At 42.5% G+C, this 12544-nt stretch overlaps 1 protein-coding gene across 1 annotated transcript in view; it reads right to left on the bottom strand.

Moving 5' to 3' along the window:
- CFAP47 (cilia and flagella associated protein 47) overlaps window positions 1-12544 on the bottom strand; it is a 649074-nt gene that overhangs the window by 418760 nt on the left and 217770 nt on the right. The window lies entirely within an intron of this gene.

Consider the following 12544-nt stretch of genomic DNA (forward strand, 5'->3'; position numbering starts at 1 on the left):
CAACAGTGTTCTTGAAGTTTATCTTAGCTCAAGATTACTAGAAAGTTATTAATTATGGAAGACAATTTTAAAGTTACACATGTGATAATGTTATTTCTGGAGCAGAAATATATCTGGTATTAAAATCAAGAAAAAACAACAGAGGAATGCAATGACGGCCAAAGAAAGATGGGATGCATGTTAATACAATTACCAATGAAAAACCAACCAGTTACCTACTTTTAATAATTGTGATTTTACACCTTCAAATAATGTATTGTATCTAAATTAAGTGAATACAGAGGACAACTAATCTTTAGAGAATCAAAACCACAAAGTATCATTCTGGCAAATTCTCATTCCTCGATCTGGAGCTCTCTAGTAAACAACAAGCGGAATTCCACATGCTTTAAAGTTTTTGGCCATTGGTGGCGGCAGTTGTGGGTTGGCGCACAAAATTTCCCCCCTTTCCCACTGATAGTTGTACGCCATCTGCGATTTGAACTGTCACCATTGGAACATTCTGGTCAGTTCCTAATTAAGCAGAAAATGAAGGCTCCCCAACATGGTAAATCATTCATAAAATAGTGATTGAAGGAGTGCCTTAAAAACATAGAGCAATAGAAATACGAGAAAAAACAGCATCTCAAAAACAATTTCCCCTTTACACTCTCAGAGGTGAGTGAGAATCCTGCCAGAATGATATTTTTCACTGAAGTAGAATTACAGGATAAGTAATTCCCTTTTCTTCTTAAACAGCCGTCTAACTAGTAAAATGCATCGAGTCCCAGCCTACCCAGTACCTACAAATACTGCTAAGCATTTTGTTAAAACATGTAGCAGCCACTCTCTCCCAAAAGGCAAAAGACTACAAATCTGAGATGCTTTTAGTATTTGAGAACTATATGTATTATAAAAGTCCACAAAGTCAAGAGCACAGTAAAGCTGATCAAAATAGAAGATATACATTCAGGTCATCCTGATGTAAGGTTGCTCAAAGTCAGAAAAGATTCAGAGGCAATTGATGTAAGGTTGTCCTAATCACAGCAGTTTAGAGGCAATATGTGTAATGCTGTGGTCAGTCCAAAATGTGGGGGAAGCTTGTACTGGTAGCTCTGAACCAGGGTGACATACATATACAAATTTTAACTTATTAAGTGGAGGGTTGAGGAATATATGAAGCTAATGAACTATTAATATTAACTACTACTAAGTGTAAAATAAACTTTAATCATTCAATATTTGTATATGATAATCAGTTTGCATAATGCTTTACAGAGACTGAAGGGAGGCATGGCCCTTGTCCCAGACAGCCTGCAATCTAAATGTGACAAACAGAGAGAGCAAAGAAAACGGACAGATGAAAGTGGTAGGTAAAGGAGAGTTAAAACAAAATGGAAACAATGGATCAGGAATGGAAACAATGTAAAGAAAGAGTTAATAGTACAGGTGTGTAAGTCAGTGGCAGCATGGAAAGCAAAAATTGTGGTTTTTAAAGGGGGAGAGAAAGCATGTTAGGTGCAGGAAGAGGGATGTTGTGTCAGGCCTGGAGAGCACCACAAAAAAAAGATACAGAATTGAGAAAAGGAGAAAACGAAGGGAGCAACAAGAGAAGAGTGGTCAGAACACAAGATATGATTAAGTGAGTGATAGCAGATCTATATGGGGCAGAGCTGTGCAGAACCATAAGAGCAAGGCTGAGAAATATGAAAGACAGAAAAGCAAATCTAGGAGTTAAAAGAAATTCTCTAGCCTTCATCAATTGAAAACTCCACTCCAGTGGTGCTCAGAAAAGTTGAGTTTATGAGAAACGTGCTTAATTGCTTTCAGATAAGGAGGTCAGGTTTTTAGCTGGTATAAATCAGCGTAGCTTGACTTCAGTGGAGCAGGATGTTTAATAAGTGAGAAGAATGAAGAAAAAAGCCACAAAAATGATGTAAAGGCTGAAGAAAATGTCTTTTACTTGGAACTTGACTTGGAGCTCCAATTTATTTATCACCAATTTATGCTGTGATCTGTTTCATCATCAGACCAACACAGGATCAAGGGAGCACAAAGGAGGTTTAAAGTCACATCTTCTCCCATGCTCAGTGTCAAATGTAAACTCAGACAAAACTAGCCTTTTGTCTTCTCATTGAACAACTTCAGATAACCCTATTTATTCTCTCACTACTGAAGTAATGAACTCCATTCCAAACTCACTGCTGTGGGCATGTTTGTTATAAAGTGTTCATAGAGGTCTGAAAATCATTATTAGCTTAATCTTGTACAGTCCACCATCATAAACCAATCAAACAACCCAGCTTTAAACCTCTGTATTTTTAATTTAATTAAGCAGATTTAGTTTTCTGCATAGGAAAAGTCAGAAAAAGTTGTTTTTATTGGGAGTGACATAGGTTCATAGAATTTCAAATCTGAAAGGACCCTTAAATGATCTAGTCTGACTTCCTGGATATCATGCCATTACATTTAACTCATATCCCTGTACTGAGTCCAGTAACTTGGTTTAGCTAAAGCATATCTTCCAGAAAGACATCTAATCTTGATTTGAAGACATGTGTTCCAGTGGTTAATTACCCTCACTGTTAAAAATTTGTGCCTAATTTCTAGTTTGAATTAATCTAGCTTCAGCTTCTTGCCATGGGTTCTAGGTCAGGCCTTTTTCTGTTAAAGACCCCTTTAGTACTCACTATTTTCTCGCCTGAGTATTTGTACATTGTAAACAAGCCACCTGTTCTTTCTGATAAACTAAACCGATTGAGCTCCAAGTCAAGTTCCAAGTAAAAGACATTTTCTTCAGCCTTTACATCATTTTTGTGGCTTTTTTCTTCATTCTTCTCACTTATTAAACATCCCTTTTTAAAACGTGGACACCAAAACTGTATGCAGTATTCCAGCATTGGTCTTATCAGTGCTTTACACAAAAGAAATAAATCACCTTCCTATTCCTACTCACTACTCCATCATTCATAACTTTTAGAAATTCTAATGATTTTTTACTATTGGCTGCATGTCTCTCTCAAACTGAAGTCCCCCATAACAACACAATTCTTCTTTCCACACATTACAGACAGGTAACTAAGGAGTAACAGATCCTGAGGTCTGTAGCAGAGTCCTGCCAGTACCCTTTCCTGGGCTTTAATAGTTAGCACACTGATTCATATATAGTCAAGATCCTGTGGTTTTGAGTTACCAATAACCCTGAAGCAGGTAATGGTGTCTTTAATATAGAATGCCATTCCCCACCTCTTTTATGCCCTCTATCCTTCCTGAATAGGTTATTACCAGTGATTTTAACATTCCAGTCATGGAAATAATCCCACCAGGTTTCAGTAATGCAAATTATATAATTTTTGTTCTCATCAGAGGCATTGGAAATTCTCATTTGCTTCTAACCCAGACACTTTGCATTGGTCTTCCTATGTAGAACTCAGTTAGAAGCCACTCGCTCTCCTTCACTTCCTTACAGACCCTAAGTCTTTCTACAGTAGACATCAGAAAGTTATCTTTGAGTAACACTCCTGCAGTGATACCTTGAAGAAAAGCACAGAGCCCAGACATAATCAATTAAATAGAGATCGTAGCTTATTCATCACTTTACTAATATTTCTCTAGAAATTAAAAACCAAGTTAAGAGTTTGTATTCTAATATAAAGAATCTACCTCATCTGTATTTCCCTGCTTTAGGTTATTACAATTTATATCCCAACCCATATTAACAAAGCTATTAATTATATCTTACAAAATGTTTAGCTTAGGGGCCCGTGAGTATAAACAAGGTTATGTTACCATAAACTATGTTCAGGGCTGTACATAGGAGTCACCAATGGATGATTAACTTTTGAGTCAGCTTTCATTTCCATGCATTTATCCAAGATGTCTGCTACAGTATTTAATGCCAATCTTCAAGAAAAACTTGTATATATTTAGTTGTGTCTTTTTATGTACTTCAAAAGGTGAAGTGAAAAACAACCACAGTATTGAATTTTAATAAAAAATACATTCTATTTTCAAAGATTGCCTTTTTAATTTTTATCTAAAGCAATTGTAAGGAAAACAATCAAATTAGCCACAAAGATCAATGATAACGTAGCATTACCCATTTATACTTTCTGTATATATTTATAATAGGGGTGTTATTTAATACACTTTTTGATCATCTTAATAGAACACTGTATTTATGCTGACCCTTCTTTGAATTTTTAAAAGGAAACTGTCTTCATTGACAATATTTTTTATATTTACTCCTTCTACCAGCTTGAATAGTTTATTTTCCTACAAACTGTGACCTTTGCTTTCCATACATGGATTCATTTCATTTGCACTTCAATTGTCCAGAGGATCCAGCATCACTTACTTCTAGTGGGACTACTCATCACATCACTACCTAGGGAGGTGGTAGAATCTCCTTCCTTAGAGGTTTTTAAGGTCAGGCTTGACAAAGCCCTGGCTGGGATGATTTAACTGGGAATTGGTCCTGCTTTGAGCAGGAGGTTGGACTAGATGACGTTCTGGGGTCCCTTCCAACCCTGATATTCTATGATTCTATGATTCTATGATCTGGTATTTTGCAGTTAAACTACATATACTGAAAGACCTGTACCCAGAAATATGACCAATCACAAACAAAGTGCAGAATAGTCAACAATCAAACACAGAGGAAGCAGGATACATACTAGATATAGAAATTGGGTCTTCAGCTAGTAAATATCCATTGCAACAACAGTTTCTAAACATTTTACATCCCTTTGTAATCCTTACGTCAGTTAAGTTTCAGAAATTTAAGGTATAAAAAGAATGACATATTGTAGCTTTACAATTTTCATCTTGTGGAACTGGGAAGAGGTTAGTTAACAACACTATTAAAGCCTTGACATGCCCTCTTAACCTTTCAATCCTGCTAGAGTATAACAGTGAGAAATCAAAACAAAACAGCCTATGAGAAATTATTCTTAGCTGCTGTCAAGGTTCCTCCCCCACTCTGAACTCTAGGGTACAGATGTGGGGACCTGCATGAAAAACCTCCTAAGCTTATCTTTACCAGCTTAGGTCAAAACTTCCCCAAGGTACAAAATATTACCCCCGTTATCCTTGGAATGGCCGCTACCACCACCAAACTAATACTGGTTACTGGGGAAGAGCTGTTTGGACGCGTCCTTCCCCCCAAAATACTTCCCAAAACCTTGCACCCCACTTCCTGGACAAGGTTTGGTAAAAAGCCTCACCAATTTGTCTAGGTGACTACAGACCCAGACCCTTGGATCTTAAGAACAATGAACAATCCTCCCAACACTTGCACCCCCCCTTTCCTGGGAAATGTTGGATAAAAAGCCTCACCAATTTGCATAGGTGACCACAAACCCAAACCCTTGGATCTGAGAACAATGAAAAAGCATTCAGTGTTTTACAAGAAGACTTTTAATAAAAAATAGAAGTAAATAGAAATAAAGAAATCCCCCCTGTAAAATCAGGATGGTATATATCTTACAGGGTAATTAGATTCAAAAACATAGAGAACCCCTCTAGGCAAAACCTTAAGTTACAAAAAAGATACACAGACAGAAATAGTTATTCTATTCAGCACAATTCTTTTCTCAGCCATTTAAAGAAATCATAATCTAACACATACCTAGCTAGATTACTTACTAAAAGTTCTAAGACTCCATTCCTGTTCTGTCCCCGGCCAAGACGACTACAGACAGACACCCAAACCCTTTGTTTCTCTCCCTCCTCCCAGCTTTTGAAAGTATCTTGTCTCCTCATTGGTCATTTTGGTCAGGTGCCAGCGAGGTTACCTTTAGCTTCTTAACCCTTTACAGGTGAGAGGAGCTTTCCCCTGGCCAGGAGGGATTTCAAAGGGGTTTACCCTTCCCTTTATATTTATGACACGCCCCCCAAATCTCAGCTAGGGTGAAACACTGGCTGGGATTTCTTCCTGGAGCTCTAGGAAAACAGAGTTAATAAGACACATGCATCTCTAAATATACTACCAAGTACATAAAGACTAACAATATTTTCCACATCTCAAGGACGATTTTAACCAGTTGATTCTGGGAAACTTTCACGGGAGAGTGCATCAGCCACTTTGTTAGAAGCTCCTGAGATGTGTTGGATGTCGAAATCAAAATCTTGGAGAGCTAAACTCCACCGAAGAAGTTTTCTGTTAGTTTCTTTGACGGTGTGAAGCCACTTTAGTGCAGCATGGTCGGTTTGCAGGTGGAAACGCCGTCCCCAAACATATGGGCGTAGCTTTTCCAGAGCGTAGACAATGGCATAACATTCTTTTTCAGTGACTGACCAGTTGCTTTCCCTCTCAGACAGTTTTTTGCTGAGAAACACTACAGGGTGGAATTCTTGATCAGGTCCTTTCTGCATTAAAACTGCTCCCACACCACGCTCGGATGCATCTGTGGTTACTAGGAACGGTTTGTCAAAGTCTGGGGCCCTTAGTACAGGGTCAGACATGAGTGTCGCTTTAAGCTTGTTAAAGGCCTTCTGACACTTTCCGGTCCACTGAACAGCATTTGGCTGTTTCTTTTTGGTTAGGTCTGTCAGTGGGGCAGCGATTTGGCTGTAGTGTGGTACAAATCGTCTGTAATAACCGGCCAAGCCTAAGAAGGATTGAACCTGTTTCTTTGACTTTGGGACAGGCCACTTTTGGATAGCATCCACTTTGGCCTGTAGGGGGCTGATAGTTCCTTGACCCACCTGGTGTCCAAGGTAAGTCACTCTGTTTAGGCCTATTTGACACTTCTTAGCCTTAACAGTTAGTCCTGCCTCCCTTATGCGCTCAAGGACTTTTTGTAGATGTTCCAGGTGGTCTGCCCAGGAATCCGAAAATATGGCCACATCGTCAAGGTAGGCGACTGCATATTCTCCTAATCCCGCTAGGAGACCATCTACAAGTCTTTGGAAAGTGGCGGGTGCATTTCGCAGCCCGAAAGGGAGTACATTAAATTCATACAGCCCGAGATGTGTGATGAAGGCTGACCTTTCCTTGGCAGATTCATCTAGCGGTACCTGCCAGTACCCCTTGGTTAAGTCCAAGGTAGAGATGAACTGGGCCCGTCCCAGTTTCTCTAATAGTTCATCTGTGCGTGGCATGGGATAGTTGTCTGGGCGAGTTACAGCATTTAGCTTACCGTAGTCCACGCAAAAACGTATTTCCCCATCTGGTTTGGGAACTAGAACCACTGGAGATGCCCATGCACTTTCAGAGGGGCGGATTACACCCATCTGTAACATATCCTGGATCTCCCGTTCTATAGCAGTTTTAGCTTGAGGAGACACCCGGTAAGGTTGGACCCTAATTGGGTGAGCATTACCTGTGTCAATGGAGTGGTATGCCCGTTCAGTCAGTCCTGGGGTGGCTGAGAACGTTGGCGCGTAGCTAGTGCACAGCTCCTGGATCTGCTGTCGCTGCATACGCCCAAGGGTCATGGAAAGGTTCACCTCTTCCACACCACCAGCACATTTCCCTTCATAGTAAACACCTTCAGGCCACTCAGCGTCGTCTCCTCCCTGGGCTGTAAACTGACAAACCTTTAATTCTCTGGAATAAAAGGGCTTTAGAGAATTAATATGGTACACCTTAGGCTTTCGGTTGGAGGTGGGGAATGCTATGAGATAATTAACAGCTCCCAGGCGCTCCTGGACCGTGAATGGCCCTTCCCACGATGCTTCCATTTTATGGGCCTGGAGCGCCTTTAAGACCATGACCTGGTCTCCTACTTTGAAGGAACGCTCTCTGGCATGTTTATCATACCAGGCTTTTTGCTCTTTTTGAGCATCCTGTAAGTTTTCTCTAGCAAGGGCTAAAGAGGTTCGGAGGGTGTTTTGTAGGTTGGTTACAAAGTCCAGAATGTTAGTTCCTGGAGAAGGTGTAAATCCCTCCCATTGCTGCTTCACCAACTGCAATGGCCCCTTAACCTCACGGCCATATACAAGTTCAAATGGGGAAAACCCTAAACTGGGATGTGGTACAGCTCTGTAGGCAAAGAGCAACTGCTGCAATACTAGGTCCCAATCATTGGAGTGCTCATTTACGAATTTACGTATCATGGCCCCCAAAGTTCCATTAAACTTCTCCACCATGCCATTTGTTTGATGGTGGTAAGGAGTGGCAACCAATTGATTTACCCCATGAGCTTCCCAAAGGTTTTTCATAGTTCCTGCCAGGAAATTAGTCCCTGCATCTGTGAGGATGTCGGAGGGCCAACCTACCCTGGCAAAAATGTCTGCTAGTGCCTGACACACACTTTTAGCCCTGGTGTTGCTTAGAGCTACTGCTTCCGGCCATCGGGTGGCAAAATCCATGAAAGTCAGTATGTACTGCTTTCCTCTGGGTGTCTTTTTCGGAAAAGGACCCAGAATATCCACAGCTACTCGCTGAAATGGAACTTCAATGATGGGGAGTGGCTGAAGAGGGGCTTTGACCTGGTCTTGGGGTTTTCCCACTCTTTGGCACACCTCACAAGACTGGACATAGGTAGAAACATCCTTGCCCATTCCCTCCCAGTGGAATGATCCCCCCAAACGGTCTTTGGTCCTGTTCACCCCAGCATGGCCACTAGGGTGATCATGGGCTAAGCTCAAGAGCTTGGCCCGGTATTTAGTTGGAACTACCAACTGTCTCTGAGGATGCCAGTCTTCCTGGTGTCCACCAGAAAGAGTTTCCTTGTATAAAAGTCCTCTTTCTACAACAAACCTGGATCGATTAGAAGAGCTGAGAGGCGGTGGGTTGCTCCGTGCCGCCGTCCAAGCTCTCTGGAGGCTTTCATCTGCTTCCTGTTCGGTCTGTAACTGTTCCCTTGATGCTGGAGACATCAGTTCCTCATGGGATTGTGGACCTAGGCTTGGTCCCTCTGGAAGCGATATAGGGGATGGAGCTGTTTCTGTTGACTGTGAACCGCTCTCCGCTGGTGCACTATGTTGGGATTCAGGCTCCGGCTGAGCCTCTTGTGTAGGGTTATCGGCTGCTGCCAGTTCAGGTTCGGTGGGGCCCTCTGGTGTTGAGGTTGCAAGTACTGGATTCAGTGCTGACACGGGGTCTGGTGTTGGTTGTTCGGCTGGTTCCGGTTCTGGGACTGGTTCCGTCTGGGTCTCTGGGACTGGATCCACTACTGCTGTTGCAGACATTGGCCTGGGGTCCAGGTCCATCACCTCTGACTGGGTCCTGATAGAAGTTTCCGGAACAGAGCTAGGCCTCACGGCTTGTTTAGCCTGGCTGCGGGTGACCATTCCCACCCTCTTGGCCTGCTTCACATGATTGGCCAAGTCTTCCCCCAACAGCATGGGGATGGGATAATCATCATAGACTGCAAAAGTCCACATTCCTGACCAGCCCTTGTACTGGACAGGCAACTTGGCTGTAGGCAAATTGAAAGAGTTGGACTTGAAGGGTTGAATCGTCACGTGGATCTCTGGGTTGATTAAATTGGGGTCCACTAAGGAAGCATGGATAGCTGACACTTGTGCTCCGGTGTCCCTCCACGCGGTGACCTTCTTCCCGCCCACACTCACAGTTTCCCTCCGCTCCAAGGGTATCTGGGAGGTATCTGGGCCTGTGGACCTCTGGTGTGATTCCGGTGCAATGAACTGTAATCTGTTGGGGTTCTTGGGGCAGTTGGCCTTTACATGCCCCAGCTCGTTACACTTAAAACATCGTCCAGCTGACGGGTCACTGGGGCGAGGAGGGTTGCTGGAGAACGGGGTGGTGGGACGATAAGGGGTCTGGAGGGTTCTTTGGGAGGTAGGTGGGGCTTTGGGCGGCCCCCGGTAATAGGGTGTGGTCTGGGGTGGTCCCTTCTGGTCTCCGCTCCAACTGCGACCAGTTTTCTTCTTCTCTGCCACCTCCACCCATCTGGCTCCAATCTCTCCTGCCTCAATTACAGTTTTGGGTTTCCCATCTAGGATGTATCTTTCTATTTCCTCAGGAACACCCTCTAAGAATTGTTCCATTTGCATTAGGAAGGGCAAATTTACTGGAGATTCAACACTTGCTCCTGATATCCAGGCATCCCAATGTTTTACAATGTGGTAGGCATGTCGGGTAAATGACATGTCTGGTTTCCACCTTAGGGCTCTGAACCTCCGACGAGACTGCTCGGGTGTTATCCCCATTCTGACTCTCGCCTTGGATTTAAACAGTTCATACTTGTTCATGTGTTCTTTAGGCATTTCAGCTGCCACCTCAGCTAAGGGTCCACTGAGCTGCGGCCTCAGCTCTACCATGTATTGGTCAGTAGAGATGTTGTACCCAAGGCAGGCCCTTTCGAAGTTTTCTAAGAAGGCCTCAGTATCATCACCTGCCTTGTAGGTGGGGAACTTTCTGGGATGGGAAGTGGTACCTGGAGAAGGATTGCTAGGGTTTGTTGGTATATTCTGCTGGGCCTTTATCCTCTCCATCTCCTCCACATGCTTCCTCTCTTTTTCCTTCTCCTCCTCCACATGCTTCCTCTCTTTTTCCCTCTCCTCCTCCACATGCTTCCTTGCCTCCATTTCCCTCTTGTGGGCAGCCTCTTGGTGTTGTTCTGCCTCCCTTTCTTGTTCCTTCTTCAGCTGCATGAGTTCTATCTGTCTTTCATGTTCCCTTTGTTTTTCCTCAGCCTGAAATTTGGCTAATTCCAGCTGTAGTCGAGCTGAGGATTTGGCCATTCTAACCTCTCTGTTTTTAACTAACTTTGCACCCGAGGTTTAGAAATAAACAAACAAAACTTGGCTGTAAAATTTTGCTGTGCTGGAATAGAATACCTATTCTCTGATAGTGATTGTCAGCCTACAGAAAAAGACAATTCCCTTGTCTCTGCTCTGGGCCCAAATTAAAGCAAAAAACCTCCAACTACTTGGAAACCTGCTTACCCAGCCCAAAGAAGAAAAAAATTTCTTTTCAAACCTGTGCTCCTTGTAAAACAAACAAACAAAAAAAAAAATCAAAATCCTAAAAAAAAACCCTGCCACTTTTGTCTCCAGGCAAATGGGTAGAGCACACACCCCCTATTTACTTTTAGGAAGAAAAGAAAAAAAAAAAAACCTCTGGGTTGGAAGACTGTGAATTTCCCTGCAGGAGTTAAGTACCCTGCCTCCAGGCAAAGAAAATCTGCAATTCACAAGATAATCCCCTTTTGTCTCTGCTTGGCCACAAAGCAGAGAGAAACCAAGCTGCTTTCAGTTTCAAAGCTGCCTTCTGGACTTCCTAAAAATTCCTTTTTAAAATCTGTATTTCTAGTTCAAAAAATCTCAACTGGATCTCAAAATGATTTCAGGTTAATCCCACCACTGTGCCACCATGTCAAGGTTCCTCCCCCACTCTGAACTCTAGGGTACAGATGTGGGGACCTGCATGAAAAACCTCCTAAGCTTATCTTTACCAGCTTAGGTCAAAACTTCCCCAAGGTACAAAATATTACCCCCGTTATCCTTGGACTGGCCGCTACCACCACCAAACTAATACTGGTTACTGGGGAAGAGCTGTTTGGACGCGTCCTTCCCCCCAAAATACTTCCCAAAACCTTGCACCCCACTTCCTGGACAAGGTTTGGTAAAAAGCCTCACCAATTTGTCTAGGTGACTACAGACCCAGACCCTTGGATCTTAAGAACAATGAACAATCCTCCCAACACTTGCACCCCCCCTTTCCTGGGAAATGTTGGATAAAAAGCCTCACCAATTTGCATAGGTGACCACAAACCCAAACCCTTGGATCTGAGAACAATGAAAAAGCATTCAGTGTTTTACAAGAAGACTTTTAATAAAAAATAGAAGTAAATAGAAATAAAGAAATCCCCCCTGTAAAATCAGGATGGTATATATCTTACAGGGTAATTAGATTCAAAAACATAGAGAACCCCTCTAGGCAAAACCTTAAGTTACAAAAAAGATACACAGACAGAAATAGTTATTCTATTCAGCACAATTCTTTTCTCAGCCATTTAAAGAAATCATAATCTAACACATACCTAGCTAGATTACTTACTAAAAGTTCTAAGACTCCATTCCTGTTCTGTCCCCGGCCAAGACGACTACAGACAGACACCCAAACCCTTTGTTTCCCTCCCTCCTCCCAGCTTTTGAAAGTATCTTGTCTCCTCATTGGTCATTTTGGTCAGGTGCCAGCGAGGTTACCTTTAGCTTCTTAACCCTTTACAGGTGAGAGGAGCTTTCCCCTGGCCAGGAGGGATTTCAAAGGGGTTTACCCTTCCCTTTATATTTATGACAGCTGCACAATCTCACTTAATGTGTTAATGTCAAAAAGTTGGATGGACTTGCTAAGGGACATGGTTAGCTCTAATTGAAAAAAAAAAAAAGCTTTAGAACAGTAGATCCAGCTCAAGCTTAAAGCTTTCATCATGATGGGCACCCAGGAGAGAGGACCTCCCTGCTATGACTGAAGATATGTACTCTGAGTTCTGTCAAGCTAATCTGCAAATGTGCCATTGATGAGTTACTCTGGATTCACACCAATTTCACAAGGAACAGAATTTGATCCTTATACTGTTTATTCTTTGTCTGTGTTTATAAGTGAACACATTCTATTGCTCCTCTATAAACCAAGCTTACAGATTTC

Source organism: Lepidochelys olivacea (genome assembly GCF_965140295.1).
Source record: "Lepidochelys olivacea isolate rLepOli2 genome assembly, chromosome: 1".
Taxonomy (NCBI): Eukaryota; Metazoa; Chordata; order Testudines; family Cheloniidae; genus Lepidochelys; species Lepidochelys olivacea.